The sequence below is a fragment of the Rhinolophus sinicus genome, linkage group LG02 (genome assembly GCF_036562045.2).
Source record: "Rhinolophus sinicus isolate RSC01 linkage group LG02, ASM3656204v1, whole genome shotgun sequence".
In the NCBI taxonomy this organism is placed as follows: domain Eukaryota; kingdom Metazoa; phylum Chordata; class Mammalia; order Chiroptera; family Rhinolophidae; genus Rhinolophus; species Rhinolophus sinicus.
Genome location: NC_133752.1, coordinates 119,338,813 through 119,362,111, shown reverse-complemented (window position 1 = coordinate 119,362,111; position 23,299 = coordinate 119,338,813). Strand labels below are relative to the sequence as shown.

Here is a 23,299-nt window from a genome sequence, read left to right as displayed (position 1 = left end):
AACATCTTGTATTGCTTCTCTTTGTTCTGTAAAAGATGTTGATTGTCCATTTGCAAAGTTTAAGAAGAAAAGTTGTTAAGTGGAAGCTGAGGCCCCAAGAGGCGGATTTTAAAGAAAACACATCGCTACTCTACGTAGTCCTCTTGGCCTATTTAATTTATCCCAGAATCCCTCGATGACATCTCTGATCAAACTACTGTTGGTAGTATTAAAGGATTATGGGAAAAAAACAGGTGGTTTAAGACTAGAGTTGGGCAAAAAGTTATAGTCTTCAAAAAGAAGCATAAGGCAGATCCCAACGGACACATAAGCTTTACTGTGAGTGAGCAAAGCCCCGAAAGAAAACAAAGGGGTGACTGTGAGATCCCAGCAATAAAGAGACAGCTTTATTAATAATACAATTTCAATTCCTTCTTTCACAAGGTCACTTGACTTATAGATCACGGAGCGGTTCTATGAACGTTATCTAGACTAAAGAATGGTAATAACAAGAACCTCACTTATTAGAAAAACTAAAATTTAGGGGAGTAGTTAAGTAAACCACAGGATGGAATATAGAACTCTAAAAATGATTAATATTATATGGTAACATGAGAGTCCTGCAGGCAGGATAAAAGATATATGCTAATATAACTAAGTATATTAGAACAAGACGAACAACCTGGAAGGTGGTTTTTACTGCATCACTGGGCTCTTAATTCCTGACTGTTCTAAACTTGTAAGTGACTTGAAAACACAGACGTTTTAGTTCTCGAATCTGTAGATCACTTGAAGCTAAGTAAATGAGCAAGTATGTCAGATGACAGAGTTGGGATCTAGAAAGACAGGCGGCAATGAGAGGCTAAATTTAATTGGCACTAAGTATGGTGTCTCCATGTAATTCCAAAGCATAACTGTAGAAAAATGACATATAAAAAATGCAATGGCACATAATCAAAGACAAAGGTTTAGTTGACTCAAAGCTCAGTATGCATATCCTCGATGTTAATTAGCACGGGTATAAGTCCTTGCTCCCCACCCACCCCAGCCTTCTCAGGCAGCAAATGACAGGAGTAACATCTAACAATGGGAGATAACAGACCTAGAGAATACTTTGCCTCCGACAAACACACCTATAATGTTACAGGCTCATCTGTAAAATACAGACACAATAACAGTAAATACACACCTCGTTAAATGTGTTAATATACGTAAAACAATTTGAACTTAGCCTAGCACATAAGTGGCAAATATATGTTAGCTATTTTTAACCCCTCTCACAGGACCAAGCCATTTCAGATGAGGAATGTTTACAGAAATATTTCTAAACCTAGAGGAGAAGAGAATCTTGACGATGTCTAATATAAATGAAGCTCTGCTATGCAGGTAAAGCACATGACGGAATATATCAAAATGCTAATGAATGAAGAAGAGACACCAACTTTTATTTGTATTACAGGGAACAGGCCTACTAAATTTTGCATCGGTCAGGTCTGAATTACCAAGAAGTATAGTGTAAAATAATAATAAAGAAATGTTGAGGACTCAGGAAACCAGTCCACTGAAGAACTGAAAGGAATTCAGTGAGGGGAGGACTGATTCATGATAACTATCTTGAAATTTTACAGTGTATAAAAGTGACTAGATATATTCTGTGGAGTACTAGAGGGCACAACTAGAATGAAAGACAGTTACACAGGTAGATTTTGGGTAAGTAACACCTAACTCTGTAAAAAGTTATTCCAAATTGGAATGAGTAACAGTTAATTTTATGTCAACTTGGCTGGATTATGGGCTGCCCAGGTATCTGGCTAAACACGATTTCAGGGTGCGCCTGTGAGGCTGTTTCTGTATGAGATGAGCATTTGAATAAGTGTTCCAATGTCGTGGGCAGCATCCAATCCATTGAGGGCCTGAACAAAGCAAAGAGTGAAGAAAGGGGTGGAATTCACACCCACTCTCCGCCTGAAGAGTTGAGCCTAGACATCCATCTCCTGCCTGAAGACTGGGAATCTTACCCGTGGCTTCCCTGGTTCTCAGGCCTTCAGACGTGGCCTGCACAAAACCGCCAGCTTTCGTGAGTCTCTAGTGTACAGACAGCAGATCATGGGACTTTTCAATCTCCAAAACTGCTTGAGCCAATTCCTATAACCAATATACATATATTTCCTATTTGTTCTGTTTCTATGGAGAACCCTAATTCAGGGTCCCTCAGTCAGTTAGAACGCTCTACCTCTGGAGTCGATAAAGCAAGACACAAACAAAAAGAATGCATGGAGAAAGCTCAATGCCTGAAGACAGCCCATGCGCCTTTTTTGTGACAATTTTAATCTTTAAAAATCCATTCCTATTTTAAAAGGTAACACCATTGGTGCTAATGCAGTAAACATGCTTTATACATGTACAAAACTGACTTCCTGTTTAGCACCCCATTGTCCATTGATCCTGTTTAGGTTTTAAAAATCAAAATCCGTTTTAGGCAAGATTACTTCAGAGACAGCATAACCCAGACAAGAAAAGTTACTCTCTTGTATATAGTGTTGAAATATACCATCTAATTGGAAGATCTGCTAATTGTGGTCACAAGCTAAGAAAAGTTGTTTGATTAATTTTAACCCTAAATTTAAACAAACTGGTTACAAAAGTAATTTAACTTACTGGGGTGGCCAGATGGCTCAGTTGCTTAGAGCACAAGCTCTGAACAACAGGGTTGCTGGTTCGATTCCCACATGGGCCAGTGAGGTGTGCCCTCCATAACTAGATTGAAGATGAGCTGCCGCTGAGCTGCCGGAGGGGTGGCCAGATGGCTAAGTTGGGGCTAAGTTGGTTAGAGCATGAGCTCTCAGCAACAAGGTTGCTGGTTCAGTTCCCGCATTGAAAAAGGCAACTGGACTTGGAGCTGAGCTGCGCCCTCCACAGCTAGACTGAAGGACAGTGACTTGAGCTGTTCCCCAATACAATTAAAAAAAAAAAAAAAAAAAGTAACTTGTTAGAAACCAATCCTTTCATTTAAACTATCATTCATCTCTTAAAATGTCCTTTGAGTCAACGAAAGATTCCCAAGTAATCTTGACTTTTTTCAAATCACTCCCAATTCAGAATGAAATTTCAAAACATAAAAAGTTGTAGACCTAAATTTTACTCTTCAATTTTTTTTAATGTTTACAGATTTTGTAACTATGTCAGTATACAAAGTTACTTTTGATTTCATATATTCTTTCCCAAGAAAATTCAAGCAGTTCTTTAATGGCATCTACACTTGAAACAGCTCAATTAAATGTCCTGCATTTTCAACTGATAACAATGAAATAATTTAAGTGTTAGGTCAAATTTCTATTTGCTAGCTCCATTACATGTCTCAGTAAAATTAAAAAAATAAAAATTAATATTTACAAAGGTTCTTAATCTACCACTGATTCTATAGAAAAAAAATCCTCTAAAGACAGTTTATTTTCATTCATATAATAAGAGAATAATTGTTTATAAGTTGTTAAATAAAAATAAAATACTAACCATAAACAAATTTTAAAGAGCCATTATTCTGTTAAAAAAAAGTCACAAAGGAAAAAATTAGAGAATTTAACAGTTGAAAGGGATGCAAATCCAATTGCTCATTTTACAGCCATTGAAACCAAACACTCATAATCATCTGCTCCCAAAAAGAATAAAGATGCTTACAATATAAGGAAGCAAACACTAAATACTCACAAAATCATTAAAAAGAAGAGCAAAAGACTACCATTTAAGTCATGGGAAAAATCCTAACAATGTATAGCTTTAAGGAGGCTACCACAGGGAAACCTGGCATTGGACTGCAAATGGACACCAGCAGCTTAGCTGTCAGACACACCATTGGATGGACCAAAAGCTAAAAAATCGTTTTTGATGATTTCTAAAGTGTTCCAAAAAGGAACACTTCAGAAATCTCCATTTTCGTAGTTTTTTTTTTTTCTTTTAACATCAAAATTAATTAAGCTTTCTTTGTAGATTAGCCTTGTAGCTGTTTCACTGTGGCTGCTATTGGCAGTTTATTGACTATCTCATAAATTCAGAAAGCCAGCCTGCTGGCCCGACTGGATGCTAGCAGTGACCATCGGTCAGTGTGGACAACCGGAAACTCACCACCTTAAGTGCTCCTTGCAGGGGCTGGGCAGTGTAACTACTAAATAACTAAGCCTAGATTTAGGCTCATTATATTGAAAATTTATTTAAAGCCAAAACCATGCCTAATACATCTTTGATCTCTGTATCTTAGCAAAAAGTACTATGATCATCCCACCTTCTTATATAGTCACTTTCTGCAGAAAAGAAAAGGAAAAAAACAACAACAAATCTTATATCTGGATTCACACCCTAAAATTTTCAAATCTTCCAATAATTAAGATATTTAATAAATGATAAACACTTACTATGAATTACTAAATATAAAAGTACTTGCGTGTGATACTGACTCTAATAGCAGAAAGCAGATGGTTGAATAGTATGTATATTAAAAAGGAGATTCCTCAAGATGATGAATGGTAGGGACTTTCTTTTACAAAGTTTTGTTTATATTCAAATTACTTCATTAAAACACTCTGAAGAACCGATTTTAATATTACTTTGACGTTACATTTTCACTTTTTAAGTGGCTTAAAGAAAACACACACCACATAAAAGAGCATAAAGACTAAAGCTTGTTTAGAAATGTTAATTTATATCAGGTGAGTAAAAAATAATACATATAAACAATATTAAATTCACCAAACAGGATTTCATTTTCATAGAACTGATAAAGCAGAAAAATAAGCATTGTCTACAATGCCTGATTTATTAGTCTCCAAGAATGAATGAATACCACTGTGTCTGTTTGTGTGGACTAAAATTAGTCCCACTCCCTTCAGTAAGTTACTTTTATCATCCACTAGACTCTTCTAGAGGCTAAGTACAATACTTTGAAGGGCAAACTCACAGCTGCTGCCAGTAATAAATTCAGCATGACCACTTCAACAAGTCTCTCAGGGTGGGAAACAAGTAGATTAGAATAGGGGAGGCACTAATTTGTTCTACTGTATAGCTTTTATCACACAGCTGCAATGATTTGTTTACCTGTCTTCTCCAATGAACTGTGATCTCAAAGCAGCATTGTGCCATTTATTTTTAACCCCTCGCCCTGTCTGGAATATACTAGGTATTCAATGTTTATTGAGTAGAAATGTTTCTGTTTGAAACTTAAGCTAAAAATTAATTTGAAAGATAGGTTTACAATAGTAAACAATGACAACCCAAAGAGCAGAGCAAAACCAAATCTCATAATCCTGTTTAAAATAATACGGAAGGTGTGTAGAGTTAAGAGCAAGTCAGGGCCTTCAAGCAGTTTTCAAACCACCTGGAATACAAGATATAGAATCTTAACTTTCCTTTAAATTCTATTAGACAATAGAAGTTAAAAGGTATTTCAGATTTTCAAACGAATTATACACTGACTGCTACATTGCAATAGTTTTTAACCAGGGTCCTAGATCCTTGAGGCTCTGCAAAGTAGTAAAGCTGAGTTTCAATAATTCATAAAGCCTGGAACAAATGATACATTTACTTGAGAAATAATTTGCTAGGCTTATCCATGCTACAATAAAATGATACCAAATCAATGTCATAATAAAGTGAACAATTAGATCTACATAATAAAGAAATAAAAATCTTACCCAGTTAAGATAGCTATCATGCTCTCTAAAATTTGCTACCGCTACTTGATCTCCAACTCACAGATCAACACACTGCAACTTAGCTTCTCCTGGCATGCTGCACTGAAAGCAGTCCTCAGGCTGACCGCTGACCCCTCTTATTCCTAAATCTAATGGACACACTTAGTTCCTCTTATCTGACCTACTGGCAACCTTTGCTGTGCTAACCACTCCCCCACTCTTGACATGTTCTGTCGCCTTAATTTCTCTGATGCTTGACTCTTGTTCCCAGCACACTGCCATCTCTGGCTGCTTGTTCTCATTTTCCACTGCTTGTTCCTCTTGAATAATTGTCGAGGGAGTCAGTGGGGAGGAGTTGGGTGGCACTGTAATCCTGACCATAATTGTTTTCATCTGTTTTAGTCAGCAAGCATGAGACCAGTTTATAGATAATAGTAACAATTTATTTGCATGTGCCTTCACAAGGTTTATTTTTTTTGATTCTCTCATATTTCAGAATTTCACAATTCAATTAAAATGATGAAACCGCACTATAGCAGTCTGGTTCAGTGAAAGTGTGACTAAAACCACCCAGTTTCCTTACCCTAACCCCACACACACGGCTCCTATTCCCCAGTCTTTAGTTTATAAAGAAATGTTAGCCGAAAGCAGAATAGGTTCTATAAATTGGTGATTCATCCCCCTGCCTGGGGTTAGAAGACAATTACTCTTGCTTTTGATGACTGTCATTTCCAGCAGATTATTTATGTCAACAAAGTACTTAATTAAGCAGAGTATGTGATAAAATTTTAATGTGAAGGATCCCAAACAGAGATATCTTAAAGTGCACTACAGACATTTTTCTTTATGGTCAAGTCTGTTAGAATCATCTTATTTCAAACACTGATACCTGCATCTCTTGAAAGGTTGTCCAAATTTTGCCAAGTTGCACTTTCACAGTAAAAAACACAATCCTTCCCAATTTACCACAGCCAGGATAAATTTTAAAATGCTGGGGTACATATTTGGATTATTAAAATCATTTATGCACGAATTCTACAAACTGCAGATCAGCGGTTCTCCAACCCCAGCACCAGAGTTACCCGAGGGTCCTTACAACACAGACTGAGACTGCTGTGCCCCAGCCCTACAGCTGCAGGTTACAGATCAGGGGTAGGCCGGGCACACAAGTCACATTTCTAACAAACTCGCTGCTGGTGGTGATGCTGATGCCACCGGCATGGAGAACCACTACTGGAGATAAAGTGTGCTCTGAACTTGGATTGGGGAACAAACGGGTGGATTATCACCTTAATCCAAAATTTCCTGACAACACTATAAGCAAATCACTCATGGCTATTATGCTGTTCCTAATTTGCATGAGTAACTGAAAGCAGATCACATTCTAAAAATACTCTGTGAGCTGTTACTTTATATTGTTTTGATATTTAACACCAAATATACTGATATTTTTCTGCTTAAACCCTTGTATTATACAAATACTGCAAATAAATTCCTTTATTTAAAGTAAGAAATGTGGAGACCCATATTGCTACATTTCAAACATATGTAAAACAATTTATATAAACACCGGAAAGTATTACATTTTAACAAATTTAACAGAAAACTATAATTTAGATACCTACCTTCTCCCGCTCTTCCCCCAAATAAACTACCCTTTGTTTTTCTCCTATTGTATTATTCTATTGAGGCATTTTTGGAATTTTTATCCTAATAATAATAGTTTCCTATTAAAAGATAAGCTTTTTTAAAAGCTCAAAAATAAATTTAATTGTATACAATCCTGTGCAGCATACCACCAAATATAAGAACATATTATATCTCCAGTTAAATATAAGAACGAAATGTTCTATCATTTTACAGTCTCACTGGTTTTTAGAATGTCAGCTATAGTCAAAGAAGAAAATTCTAAATTAAGTGTGTGTGTGTGTGTGTGTCCCTTCTATTCAGGAGCTACGAGGCAATATGAACGCTTGAATGTCACACCAGCTGCTCTATCTGCCCACTCAGTTCTTCAGAGCCTCTATCCTGTCAGTTCAGGAAAACCTACACTTAAACGCTTAAGGAAACAGGATGCTCACTGTGTCACTGAACAAGTCACAGAAGAAAGTTGGCAATATTCAGGGAGGCATAACTCTTGTCTGTATATTTAACATGAGCTTTCTGTTTTCTTAATTAAAACCTCTAGATTTCAAGGAGCATTTATTCCAATATTTAAACAACCGAATACAGAACTAAGGGCACAGGACATTTTCCACTTCTTTTTTTTTCCTGTCTCCCCTTTCTTCCACACCCCCCTTCACTCCCACTCCAGCTCAAGCCGTGGTTTCTCAGTCTAGATGTGTAGGACACAGCTCCCTGGCTCATGCAGGCATCCTGAGCCTTGCGCTCCCCCCACCCCCACCCCCTCGGCAGTCAGTCGCCAGTCATTGGTGGGTCACTCACAGCAGCTCACGCCGACCACAGGCTGCTCACTGCAGCCCAGCTCCAGGGAGAGCCGTTGTTCACAACCTTAGCTGTAGAGGGCGCAGCTCACTGGCCCATGTGGGAATCGAACCAGTGACCTTGGCGTTAGGAGCACAGCGCTCCAACCACCTGAGCCACCTGGCAGGCCCCATTTTCCACTTCTCTCTCTCTTTTTTCTTTATTTACACGTTGATAGTCGATTGTCTTTTACAATTTCCAGCTGTTAAGCACAGGGTTACTGAGGAACAGCCCAGTAAATCAATACTCACTTTGACAACACATTCAAAGAATGTGGCTGAATATAAGGTAACCTGTATTTTCAAGAGGATGCTGAGGCAAGAATTTGATTTATAGTTAACTCACCAAAGCGTCAACAATATGGACATGAGGGGAAGTGCTGACCTGTAACCACTCCATCCCATCATGATGACCATCCTTCAAACACTCTGGTTTCACACAGCTCCTGACCTTCATTCCAAGACTCTGGTTTGTACTGTGTAACTGCTATTTAAGGGTAGGGCCGCACATTAAAAGTCATCACTTGTAACTGTTCTATTTTCAAGATCTCCTCTCTGGTACACCTTATCTCCCTTTATTTCTCTTCACGTATACAGAATCTTGTGCATACATCCTGACCTCCAGGTTCAAAGGCAGTCAAGACCCCTTTCTGATTATACTTGCCTCCCTACAAAAAGCTAACTTCCCAATGGCCAGCAACTCCAGTTTGGCTCTTATGTCTCACTTGCTCTTTTAACCTCCTACTCTACCCATCTGGCTAATCAGCTACCGCAGAATAGACATACCATCTGGCTGAGCAATGCTGATTAAAATTTTTAAAACTGAGTTCTTAGTGCTATTAGAAACTTATTTTCCTCAGTCACATATGATCCACTAACACATCCCTAACTTACTCGTGCCTCTTTCTATTCCAACTTTCTTAAATTACTCTCGTCTCTTCTCAGGCTATCAAGTCTACCTCAAGACCTTATTTCCTTGAGTGCCATTCATTATAAGCTGATACTACCACCACTTCCTACTGGTTCCTTCACTTAGTTTAAACAATATTCAGACACATCCTACCACATAAAAGACTGTTCTCTCTTCTCCCCCACCCCCAACCCCCAAACAAGCCTCTCCTGCATTTTGTTAACAAGTCATCCGTTTTCCATTCCTTTTACAACACCTCTTAATAAGGTGTGGTAAAAACCTCTTACAGATTTTCTCCTTTCCTAAATGCCTTGGGTGTTACTTGCACAAACTAAAATTGAACTGTTTCTCTTTAATTGTTAGGTGTCCTGACTTGGACTCTATCTTCAGTGACCGTCTATCCTTCCTGACCATCCACTCTCACCTTGACCCCTTGCAAACTGGATCCATCCGCACACTCCTGAGTTGTCTGTGCTGATCAACAAACTCAGGCTTCTCAGTTCTCATCCTCCTATATACTTGTGTGTAGTCTGCCAGTATCCTTCCCTCTTATCCACTGGATCACTTACTTAGTTCTCATAGGTCTCTAACCAACAGGCCTCAGCCCACATTCCTTGGCTTTTTAAATCTTTCCACACCCTAAATGATGTTATCACCCAGGGATCCATCCACAGACCTCTCTCTTCCCTACAATCGCTTTCTCTCTCTCTGTTTCTCTCTCTTAGCAGCTCATACCACATTGTGACCTACTTCTTAAGGCTTTGATCAAGCTCTGGGCCCATGTTTTCACCTGTTAAGAGACATCATTAGAATATCTTGCGGCACATCAAACTCAATACTAAACTTCTCACTGTCCCTCCCTCCCAAACCTGTTGTTCTTCTCTGAAGCTCCTAGGTATCAGCCTCAAACATAGCTGAGTAAGCCCTACATCTAAGGCTCTTTCTTCAAGGAGCTTACGGCCTAAATGAGGGAGAAAGACAAGCATACAAGTAAATACAATTAAGTACTGTAGAGAGCATCACCACAGGTTTGGTGAACACACAAAGGATAAAGTGTCAAATGGGCATGCGGCTTCACTGTGTAGGATACACCTAAACAGAGATCGGGTGGGAAGGGGCTGTAAACAAAGTGTGACAGCTAGTTTGATATCCCGCGGAGAACAAGGAGGGAAAACAGGAAAATGCTGGTATCGTGATAAAACCATACTATCTATTTCTACCTCTACTAGGTTTCGGAAGTTTGTCTCCTCTCATCAAATGCAATGTAAACTTCCTGACGGCAGAACCCACAATTTGTGTTCCTTGTATAGCTCTTACAGAAGCTAACAGATTGGTCAACTGTCCACTAGACCAAAAATGGGTGATAGTAAGTTTAAACTGTGAAAGCTTCATGCATTTAAGATCCTCAAACTCCCCTAACAGAAAATTGAAAGAAAATAGGCACACACATAAAAAAAAAACCCCACAAAAAACAAAAACAAAAAAAACACTTCAGGTTACTACAGTACTGAAGGGAAGAAAACATGCAGTTTTCAAAAGCTCTTGACTTAATTCTGCTAATTTTTAAATACAGATGATTTAAATCACCTTATAAAAGTAAGGCGAGACTTGCATCATCTCCTGAGAAGGTCAGGACATGTGGTTTCCTTTTGCAGCAAGTGCAGCCAGTGCAATGAAGGCCCGAGGAATGTGCCCAGAAGGCTCACACGGGAGCGCGTGTGAGGCCCCAGTAGAAGACAGCCTCGCCTGGGTGTGCGCACCGAGTCAGCATCCCTCCTCTCATCCATTTGTTTCACTATTGTTCTCAGACTCCCACCTCCTTTTCCTCTGGATAAGTTTCAGTAAGTCTCCTCCGAGTGTTATTTTCTCTAGTGAAAGCTGGCCTATGTTCCCTTTGCCTTCCTACTATGTTCTCCCTAAAGGAACGACTGAAAAGCCCCCTCTTGTACTCTGACCCCATGACATGGCACCAGTGTATTTCCCTCTGCTTCTGTAGTCTGTTTGAGCCACTAGCACATTACTTGTGTAGATAGTTCTCTTCCTGATTACACTGTAAACTGAGGGCTCATGTCTGTATTTCCCCTTGCCCACAGAAACTACTTAATACGGGGGAATCTGAAGTGAACTGGAGAACATGGGGCAACACACTGAAGGCGCAGTGGTCCTTCCCTAAGGCCCATCTCGGGTGCCAGCAAGAGACCGTCAATTGCAAAGAAGCAGAGATTCTCTCAGCACACAAGCGGATGCCTGGCTCAGCACCGAATCATAACTACGATGATGACAGGTCCGCAACTTCTTAGATTTCATTCCAGCACTTTCCTGTACTAGCTGAGTGACCTTGTAGTGTTTCAGCTTCCTCATTTGTAAAGCATGGCTAATACCACCTACCTCGTAATTTTTGAGAGGTGTAAATACATTAATACATGAAATATCTTAAAATCGCCCCAATGTCTTACAGCCTGACACGTAACAGTAAGCACTCAATAAGCGGGAACTATTTAACTGTTGTAACTAGCAGTAACATTTTTAATTAGTTTCCAATATTATCATATTCAGCATATATAATAAGTTAGCCTAATACATGTGGCAGACAATACATATTTTTAAATAAACAAAGACTTTAATTCAATATTTGAATGTGACATCCTTATATATGGCATATAATAGTATTTAAGAATTAAAAAGCAAAAGGGTTATACCACATCCAGAATTTTAATGATCTATAAACTAGATGGATCTACTTTAAAAAGAACAGCAGAATGACACCCCAGAGGGAGAAAAAGGTTTTCTTCCCACAATTAAAATTAGATGATTAACTGTTGAAGATTCTTAGAGACTTACAAATAATGATGAAGAAAACTAAACACCAACCTGGAAAACTCTTTGTGACACAACTTTCCGGGTAAAAACAAAGAAATATATGGATATTTAACCAATGATATATATGTACCGTGTTTTCCCAAAAATAAGACCTAGCCAGACAATCACCTCTAGTGCGTCTTTTGGAGCAAAAATTAATATAAGACCGGGTGTTATGTTATATCATATTATATTATATAAGACCCAGTCTTAAGAGTAAAATAAGACCGGGTCTTATATTAATTTTTGCTCCAAAAGACACATTAGAGCTGATTGTCCAGCTAGGTCTTATTTTTGGGGAAACAGGGTATTATAACCACACAGAATTTACATACCATAAGTGGACAAGAACCAGAAAAACAGGAGGAAAATGAGCTAATTTGTCAGAGTACCCTACAGATTTTCTTCTTTCCTAAATTCCTTGGGTGTTATTGACACAAATTAAAATTGAAGTGTTTCTCTTTAACTGTTAGGCGTCCTGACTTGACCTGTCAGCATTACAATGAAACTGTAGTGCAATGGAAGAATTTTCCAAATCTGGTACTGACCTACAATATCCTCACCAAAACTGTCAACATTTTAAAGTGAATCTAGAATATCATATGCAAAATGTATGAGTATACTAAGCAGCAAACACTGGTTTAATAATATTAATAACTTCAAAAAAGGCACCATGTAAACTATCAACCAAGGAAGTACAAATAATCATTCATATGTTCAATGCTGGTCTGAACAAATAAAAGACTAAATGTAAAGAAAAGAGGAAAAATGACATATTACACAAAAGACAGTCACATGCACAGGAGAAGCATCTTCTCAAAACCCGATCACAGGGAAAGTATAGTGGTGCAGCCCTTTGTGTTTAAAGGAAAGGCTTCAGAACTCACCAACAGACTTAGCCTCTCACTAATAGAAAATGTTGGGACCATCTGAGAGGAATTAGATTTTAAAATCAGTATATTAGATTAAGCCATATGGCACTGCCATTCTTGTAGATGAAAACCAGAATAATATCAGCAATTTCATATGGTTCAACCTACTACTATAATTATAATTGATTGAATAGAATATCCAAAATAAGCATCCTAAAAAGATCCAAATGGAACCCAGGACTCAAGATCTGACGTCAGCTAGACTGAATGAGTCAATTTAACTTAATGGAAGAAAAAAGCATTTAACAGTCAGAAGTGGGCTTGTCAACCACGAAAGCAGAGGCAAAGGACAGTCAGAACAAACAGATAATCAATCTGGCCTTGCTCCTTCACGCAGTATTTAGGAGACAGTATTCCAAGCGACTGTGAGGTTCCAGAAGTATTTGCATCCTAACTGTGAAGAACTGTAACACTGACAGTAGTTGTAAGGGTTCAGACTAGGGAACCTCTGCCAGGTACTGTGCTAAGCAACTTACAGTACACTCTACTCAGGTCACTCACTGTACCCTATCCAACACCCTATGAACAAGGTACTATTTATTACCCCGAATTGCCAGATGAGGTAACTGGTCTTTGAGAGGTTAAGAAAAGCCTGACTCCATCACACATTCCAAACATATTATACCATTTGCTCTGCCTACATACTCACCAAGCAACCTTCTAATTATAATGTGGTTTTCCATGTGGCAAGTCTATGGGAAAGAGAATGTGCTAGCCAGAACCTGAGTTTCCCAAGGCAGTTTTTGCCCCTGTACGTTAATAAACTGACATTCTGATTCTTACTACCATGAGCTTTGATACCACGAGCCTGACCCCCAAAAATCGATTATTAAAAGTGTAGATGAACTGGGTTTCAGAGCCTGCAAGCCTCAGGCTCCTTACCACAGCGAATCTAAGGGAGGCAGTCCCTGTCTTCTGAGGGCCCTTTGGGGAATAGCCAATCCTCTTTATCCCAAGAGAGGACCTATTTCAACATCATCATTAGCAGTCTTTTCCTTTGTGAAATCTCTAGAGTACAAAGAGACAACAATAAAGGGACAAGATTCTAATCCTGACTCTGCTGTGCTACCGTTTAATCCTGAGCAAAGGACTCTATCTCCTTCTTCAGTCTCATTTTTCTCATGTATAAAATAGAGACGTTGGGCCCAATGATCTTACTATATTCCCTTCTTATCTAATACCTATGGCTGCTTATTTGGTGAAACACTCTTCCCTTACCTACTGTGTGCAATTTCCGTTTCTCCCCCCCTCCACCTCTCTCTCTCTTTCCTTACTCCCCCCACCCCCCTCTTTCTCTCCTCTCGGCATTCCTTCCCTGTGTCTCTGACTGGCTCCCCCACCCACTTTCTGTCTCTGTACCATCCAGTGAAGTTTGGGGTACTCTACTCTTCCCTTACCAGCATTCAGTTATGGGTCTAGAGTTGTATTTATAAACACTACCTGTACTCCTCACTACCTGACTACTATGGATCATACAGAGTCTAGTATGAGTTTTGTATACACTTGAGGCTTTGAAAAGCTGTGCCTTTATTTGAAAGACCCACATGCAATTCAATAGTCTTGGATTCAGGATTACAAATGGGTATTAGTATTTTCCAAGTTTTGTCCCTTGCTTCTGTTTAGTTTACCTACAAAACTGTACTTCTAAGCCTCATTTCTCTCTCATCTCCCAAACCTTCATGGTAACGTAATTTTCACTTCTAACCCAAGGTGAAGCCCAAAAACTGCACTCCTATAAGCAATCCCCAATTTCTTCTGGACCAGCCTTTTCCAAACTGGTGTCCTAGAGAAGGCCAATTCACAGTATGTTGATGCTATGACATAAAAAGGAATGCACAGTAAACAGGTTTCTTTAGTCAGAGACTTTTCATAGCCTTGCACATTTGTGAATCTACAAGAGAGAAATATTATATGTAGCATTTCCTGAACTTATTTTTAACTACTCTTTTTTCCATGGGGCACCTATTAATATCTCCTGGAACTAGTGTTTCACAGAATACTTTAGGAAACACTCACTGTTCTATTCTTCCTTATTTTGTCCAAGTAACAACCAGTTAAGCTCAGAAAGCACCTCTGATTTCTTACTCTTCCCAAAAACCGATCAGTAGCTAAGTTCCCTTTCCTTCCCTACCCTTTCATATTCATCCTTTCTATTCTCTCTGAAACACTGAATGTGAGACCCTGTCACAAAATAAATATTAAATGTGTTGCCATCAACTATCAAAGTTATCACAAGGATTAAAAGAGAATGAGTGTGACATCTTGCATAATTTATCTTTCATAAGCATCCAAGATTTCTCCCTGAGAGCCAGTTGGAATTTGTTCTTTATTAGGGCAATTTTAATTCAAAGCTTAAGGATACCCATCTCTTTGATAAGACTAGCAATGACCTTATGTATATCAGCCATGACTGGGGACTTCTAACTGAAGAAGAAATGTGGCTAATGTAAATATGGCGTAAATAAGTAGCAACAGTGGCACGGTGGGTGTAATACCTAGCATTGGGTCACCACCCTCTTCAAAATATAATCAAGAGGTAAAAAATAAGTAACAGCTTACAGCTAATTCTTCACTTATTCAAGCATTTAAAGTTTTTTTTTTCTGTTTCTGTAAATTATGTACCTCCTCAAGCAGGCTAGGTTTCAGAAGAGGTGAAGCCCATCATTCCTGTACATTTATCTGTAATCCCCTACTGATGTTGGCATAAAAAAGAACAGGCAACCAAACATTATTTCATCATTTAAGGTGTTTTCTCAGTGCTAGGTGTTGGGGACACAGCAGGGAACAAGACAGAATCATCCCTGTCCCCACAGAACTTACATTCTTCTGGAGAAAGTCCATGTACATTGGAAACTACTAATTACACAACTATTTAATTACAATTGTGGTAAGTATACATCAGCTGGTTCTTTTTTAACATTTGGCTATTCATAGTTGAGTAAAGAGAAAAATAAAGTGGGCATTAAGCTCACACAGGGTTCAAAACAGTATGTCTCATTAGAGCCTTTTAAATTGGCCAGAAAATACAAAATGAACATAGGGTATTTGGGGGAAACAGGGATGGTAAGCGGGGAACCTCTGGCCACAAGGCAACATTAAAAGCCAATTCTTTGAAATTGTGCATATAACAGCAAACACGCCGCAGAATACTACCTCTTGGCTTGCTGACAAATGTAAAAGAAAAACCACCCAATTCTTAAAAAATGTTTACTATACAGAGGGCACTGTGCTATCAATTTTACAGAACGTTGAATGATTATGATAACGATGGCTAACAATAACTAACATTTTTCATGGTGTTTTAGTTCACTGTAGCCTTATGAGATTGGAACTATTACTCTCCATTTTATAGATGAGGAAACTGAAATGAAGCCGGTTCAGGAATTTGTCCAAGGCCACAGAAGGTATTCGGACAGAGCTGGGATTCCCACGCAGGCAGTGTGCTTTGCTCCTTACCACTCTGCCCTCACTGCCTGTGCACGTCTGTGCATGGAGGTGCCTGACCTCTTGGAGATGTTCATCTGTTTGTAAATTCAACACATACAACTAAGCCATCACTAAAAACTTCTTCAGGAATTTTAATTCTGAAGATCCTATGTTTAACACATTAGGAATTTTCACTATCATCAATATTTACTAAAGCTCATTATGTGAAAAGCTTTGTATTACATTATGAAAATACAAAGAGACTAAAAGATGAAAAGGTGCTCTTCAGTGTACAATCCAAGAAGAGAATATTAAAAATGGACTAGAAAACCTCAATTTGTTCTAGCAATTAAGCTTATGTTCATGCTTTTCACAATTAAGACATATGTAACTGTATACATGGAATCATATTACATAAAAGTCAATTTATCTCTTTCAGAGTCAAAACATTCATCTATTCTGAAAGATGACATACTTGTATGTCAGTATTACTAGTTACACATTTTTTTTTTTTAATGCTCACACTTTTTTTTTTTTTTTTTTAGATTTTATTGGGGAAGGGGAACAGGACTTTATTGAGGAACAGTGTGTACTTCCAGGCCTTTTCTCCAAGTCAAGTTGTTGTCCTTTCAATCTTAGTTGTGGAGGGTGCAGCTCAGCTCCAGGTCCAGTTGCCATTTTCTAGTTGCAGGGCAACCTTGTGGTTGAGAGCCCACGCTCCAACCAACAACTGAGCCATCCGGGAGGCAGCTCATCTCAAGGTGCTGAGTTCAATCTTAGTCGCAGGGGGCGGAGCCCACCATCCCTTGCGGGACTCGAGGAATCGAACTGGCAACCTTGTGGTTGAGAGCCCATGCTCCAACCAACTGAGCTGTCCGGGAGGCAGCTCATCTCAAGGTGCTGAGTTCAATCTTAGTCGCAGGGGGCGGAGCCCACCATCCCTTGCGGGACTCGAGGAATCGAACTGGCAACCTTGTGGTTGAGAGCCCACGGGCCCATGTGGGAATTGAACCGGCAGCCTTCGGAGTTAGGAGCACAGAGCTCTAACTGCCTGAGCCACCGGGCCGGCCCCTACACATTCTTTTAAAGATACTATTCTGAACTTTGAGAATATTTGTGTTATTGCTATATTAACAATAAGCTTAAGAAGTGCATCCTTTTAACCCTGCGGTAAAGTATTTGATCTGGCACAAGGTAGGCACGTAAATATTTGCTAAATGAACAAACATTGCTGTTTTACTACAATGCTAGAAAAAACATGTAAATGTAAAATTTGGACCCTCACCAATATTGCTGTTGCATAACTTACAAATGAAGCAATGAACTGCTTTGATTACCCAGAAAAGTGGCTCCCACCACCAAGTTCATGATGATATTTCACTATTCAACCTTCAGTTACCACTATGATAAAACAGGTTAAAAAAAGGGTCCTTTCCAGGCTGTCCCAGAATCCATTATAATTCTAATGGTAGGTATGCTGTTTATCTTTCTGGAGAAGATACAACTTTTACCAATCTTAAAGCCCTAACTAGCCAGGATTTATTTTTAGGTATAATTATTTCAAAACAAATGATAAGGTTCTTGAAAAATAAAGTTACTTAAAGAATACTTAACAAATCTATATAGGTCAGAAGAATTATTTTTACAACTCAGAGATTCACTGTCATCCAAATGTTTCCTCATTGTAGGGAGGAAGTTAATTAGTAGAGAGGTGCTAAACTTTGAGGCAGGTGAACCAGTTGCTTGAGAGTGTCTAACACGTAAAGACAAAAATCACAGCTGTGAGTGGTCTTAGGGAATGGGAAAAGGAGTGCAAGGATGAAGAACCTCCCAATCTTCCCTCTCTCATTTCAGGAGCTTAGGAGGGTCTGGGAAGCAGAGATTACAGGGCTAAAACCATAGGTGTTCTATTTACTCTCAACAATGTATTTCCTGAATTCACCATGGCTGCACCATATAAAGGCATTGCAAGAGTTACAGACACACTGATGGTTGGGAGAATTACTGGTGATATGTATCTTGTTAGACTTTGTGTGGCAGCATCAGCTATAACTGCATACGACTTGCAACATTCATTTAAAAATTATAATGTTCTCCAAGAAAAGGCCTGAAAAATAAGCATATATATATTTCAATATTTAAATGAGAAGAGTGTCTCTACTGTTCCTGTTTATGTAGATATTATTTACATTAAAAGGATAACAAAGTGGTATGCAAAGTTTGGGGAATATAATCTCCTGTAAGTGAAAACACCACTTTTAATTAATCAATGGTATAAAAACTAAAAATAGATGCAGCTGAATCGTTTTATGTTGCCACATTTGTATAAAGCGAAACAAAATTTTCTGGCTCCCACATTCTTACAAGATGATTACCCTTCTAAATTCACATTTTTAAAACAATTGCTAATTCCGAGATTTACAAAGCAGCCATTTATTATTATTATTGTTACAGAAAACAAAAGCAAAAATGGGCTTTATTCACAGTTTCAAATCATGTTCTCTCCTTAGAAGAAAACTGTAAAAACTACTAGTACCCATTATATGTCAAAAATTTTTTCTGAAGTCACTCTCTCTCAAAAACAAAAAAACGACAGCCAAAAGTAAATCAATTGTAGCAGTAGTCTGAAAAGTATTTCACTATTTTGAATACTAACAACTACCGTGCATATATCCAGTAGTGCAGGGAAAGCGACACAAGGACCGGCAGACGAAGCTTCCTTTATCACAGCCGAATGATACTGAATACAGACCCTGCAGGATATTCAACACCTTGTATTTTTCATGGATCCAGGGACCAGCTTTTGAGGTACTCCTATGCAGAACCCAGCTGTTTTGAGTGATTTATCCAAAGGAGTTTAATTTCAATTGTGTGCTGGGAAGTGGGAGGCAGTGATTATACTCACCCCAATTCTTTCTAGCACACTAATGAACATTTTAAAGGATAGTTTCCAACTGAGATTTATTTGTCCTTCAAATATTCTCCTCTTAACTCACTAATGGCAATCTGTGATGGAACACAGGACCGAGCTCAGAATGACACTTATGCTTTCCCCATGTTGAGAATGAAAAATACCACAGAATAAATGTACTCTCTCTGCATCCTCCTCTACTATCATCAAAGGAAAACTGTCCCGGCAGTAATACTACTTGCACTTCCTTGAAAATATATGAACTGGTTCCTTCAACTCTTTCTGCACTTACTTTTTTCTCCTGGTACCAAACCGCACCTACGTTCATTTCTTCTTCTCTATAGTATCAGAAAATCAGGTGTGGCTACTCATAATTTCACCAGTGGTAGACTATCAATTAAGTTATATGTTCATTCTGTTCATTGTTTTTCCCTCAAAAACCTAAACGAAAACATAAAAGATGCACAATGTTCAAATGCCATCACTAGGGGAGATCTCATACACCAGATGGCAGACTACATGTTCAGTGAGACAAAAACAGAAACGAAATGAAACCCTGTATTTAGATTTCTTAAGGGGGAGGAGGGGTGCATATGTAAGTACGAAATAGAGAAATCCACAAAAAAATCTAGGGTTTTAGTTCACTACAAAGGTAACCTAAGCATGCCTGCATTAACAACACATTAAATAAGCAGGGAAGGCAGCAGTGGATCATCCAAGTTTTCTGAAGAAACTAATTAAGGAAAAGCACTATTTGTCTGAAAAGGTCTTTGATACTAAGGACACCTAGCCAGTTTTAGAAGCTCTTGATTATATATTCATGCAGAATGGGGGAGGGAGGATGAGTGCAAGAGCTGCCTTTTTGTGGGGGTCAATGGTTAAGGCAATTTCAAGGTGAAGTCATTCCGACAGAAATCTAAATTCCCCTGCTCTTATGCAAAGGCACACATACACACACAATTCCTCTTCTTTAAAAACCAAGAATGACAAAAACCATCCTCCAGTTTAGAAAGAAAACCAAGAACAAAAGTACAGATAAATGCAATTCTTTGCCACTAATTCATGGAACTGAACAATGAAAATTTGTTTGAAAAAGGGGTTATGAACAACTTTCTCAGTTATAGTTACAGAGATAATATTATGCGCTAACCCTAGCTGAAATGTTCCTCCTTTGTAAAGCTTTCCTCCTACAACCCCCATGGATCAGGGACGGTCAAGAGCATGTGAGAGGTATCACCAGGTGTATCTCCAAGCTCAGCTGAATTAGCCCTTAACTTCCAAGGAGAGAATCAGGCTCGGGAGGGGTAGTTACACCACTGTTCCTAATTTATCAGCATCAAAAGAGATTATAAGCAAAATAAAAATCATACATACTGGCAAACACTTTCATTCATTCCTGAAAATGACGGTCTAGTGTGTGCTAGGCAATACTTTAGGAAGCCAGAACTCATTTTGAAACATGACCATGTTCCTGCCCTAATGAACCTTGAATTCCACTAATTATATGTCTCTTCCATCTATTTTCCAAGAATGATAAATACCTGAAAGAAGAACAAGGTGCAAGGGAAGGGCACTTTTTCAGTGAGTATGTGAAGTATTTGAGTCTCCTCAATGTCAAAGAAGCAGCCTCAAGAAAATGTGGGGAAGAGCATTCGTGGTGGAGGGCACAGGAGGAAGGTCCTGAGGTAGGAGCCATGTTGAAATGTCCAAAAGGGACAGAAAGAAGGTGGATGCGGCCAGTGTACTGTGTACAAGGCCAAGACCAGTAAAGGATGAGTTGGGAGCACTGGAAAGGGCCAGATACTGAAGGCCCCATAGGTCGGCAAGGAGTTTGAATATTAATACAATGTGTTATTATCTAATTTGTGCTTTAAGCGTATTCTGGATTCTATGAAAAATAGACCACAGAGCAGGAAGAAGGAATGAAACTGTATCTACTTTTGTCCCTTTTTCTTGTTAGGCAAGAAAATGAAAATCATTGCACATCCAAAACAGTGGAGGAGTCAAGGACACTGCATCGAGCAAAATTACTGTCCTATTAACTGCCCCTCCCTTCCGCGCAAAGAGTCTGTGTGCAACAACACTGACTGCATCAGTCAATAATGAAGATAAGCAGGATGACTTATGACTGAAACTGAAGGTGACTAACATAGTGCCTTTAAAGACAAAACCAACCAACCAACCAACCCATGCTTCAAACTCTAGTGATTCCACAATGGAAATCAATCCCATCACGGAATACAGAAGGATTAAATGATCGGACTCTGAAAGTTTAAAAAGGTTTTTTTTTGTTTTTTAAAGTGCCATCTGACCCATTTCATGTTTTCTTCGAGTGGGTAGAGAAAGAAGAACCAGTTAGAGGATGACATTCAGGGATGGCTCGATGACTAATGAGCCTGCTAATTAAGCCCATTTTCTCCCCTTTATACAGTTACTCATGTTATATGCCCTTCCAAAATGATTCCTTAGCTCCTCAAGTGAGTCATGCACTCTACAGCCTGTTTAATACTACTGCTGGGGTGTCGTGCAGGGCGTCCGGCGGGGTCTCTGCTCCCACTCCCCATACAAGAACGCAGGATATGGTGAGGCCAAAAAGGAACACCCACGGAGCCATAGGTGGGGGAGTCATACCACTATATTATCTCTGGCGGCACTATACTCTCAATGGAGGCTGGATTCACACTGTCCGCAAACCGCCATCCACACTTGCCAGCCCAGCCACCATCTTCTTGCTAGCCCCCATTCTCTCTCTCTCTGCTTCTCTGCTAGCATAGCCACAGCAGTTATATTAGTGGCCAATGGCTCACTGGTTACAGCTGACGGCTCACTGGTTACAGCTGACGGCCAACTAGCCACAGCTGATGGCCATGCAATCACAGTTGATGGCCATTTACTACCTGAGCCAGCACCTGTCTATGTGAGGCCGAGAGCCTGGAAACTACTTTCTGGGGCTCTGTTCCCACACTCCACCCCTACAGGCTCTCGCCTCACAATCTACGTGACAAGCGTCTTCCGCGAGGGGCCCTGTGCGAGGAGCCTGGGGGTGAATGCAATATCCTGGACATAGCCAGGCTCTCTGGGCACAGCCAGGGTTTCTCAGGGCACCACCAGTACTTCTAGGCACTGCCAGACTTCCTGGACTTCTTAGGGTACCACCTGTCTTCCCGGACACAGCCAGGGTTTCTCAGGGCACCACCAGTGCTTCTGGGCACGGCCAGACTTCCTGGACTTCTTAGGGTACCACCTGTCTTCCCGGACACAGCCAGGGTTTCTCAGGGCACCACCAGTACTCCTGGGCACGGCCAGACTTCCTGGACTTCTTAGGGTACCACTAGTTTCCCCGGGCACAGCTAGGATTTCTCAGGGCACTGCCACTCTCTGTGGGCACAGCCACACTTCCTGGACACAGCCAGGGCTCTCAGGGCACTGCCACTCTCTGTGGGCACAGCCACACTTCCTGGACACAGCCAGGGCTCTCAGGGCACTGCCACTCTCTCTGGGAACAGCCCGACTTCCTGGGCACAGCCAGGGTATCTTCAGGGCTCAGCCAGACTTCCTGGACTCAGCCAGGGCTCTCAGGGCACTGCCACTCTCTCTGTGCCTCTCAGGGTACCCTGCTGGAACAACAGCGACTCACAATCAAGGTGCTTACATATTCTCAATGGCGGCCAGTCAAGAGACAAAAGCAAATATCCCCCAGTTCCACTAACAACAGTTCCCAAATAAACAATTAAGTTGTCCATTAAATTAGGGATGGAAGGCAATTCCCCATAGTCCATAGTCATTCGCCAGGGCTGTCCTGGGAGTGAGGGACGACCTGGACCTCACCCTCATCTCCCACGGAGGACTCAGCAAGCGTTACCTCCTGGGACTACAAGTCCTGCATCCGGGCTGCCTGAGCAGGAACTTCCCTGGCCCACAGAGCTGCAATGACCTTCGCTTTCTCCGGCCTATGCTGGCTGGGGAACCGTCCACATCTTTCCACCTCTCCACGGGGCTCCATCTCTCCAGCAGCTGCATGGCTTTTCCTGTGCTGGTGGGAGAACCGTCCACGTCCTTCCACCCCTCCACGGGGGTCCAGCTCTCCGGCAGCTGCTCCTCCTGGTCTTCCTCAG

At 40.1% G+C, this 23,299-nt stretch overlaps 1 protein-coding gene across 6 annotated transcripts in view; it reads right to left on the bottom strand.

The window, feature by feature from the left end:
• The window catches only part of ATP2B1 (ATPase plasma membrane Ca2+ transporting 1), a 127,271-nt gene that overhangs the window by 74,551 nt on the left and 29,421 nt on the right, over positions 1–23,299 (bottom strand). The window lies entirely within an intron of this gene.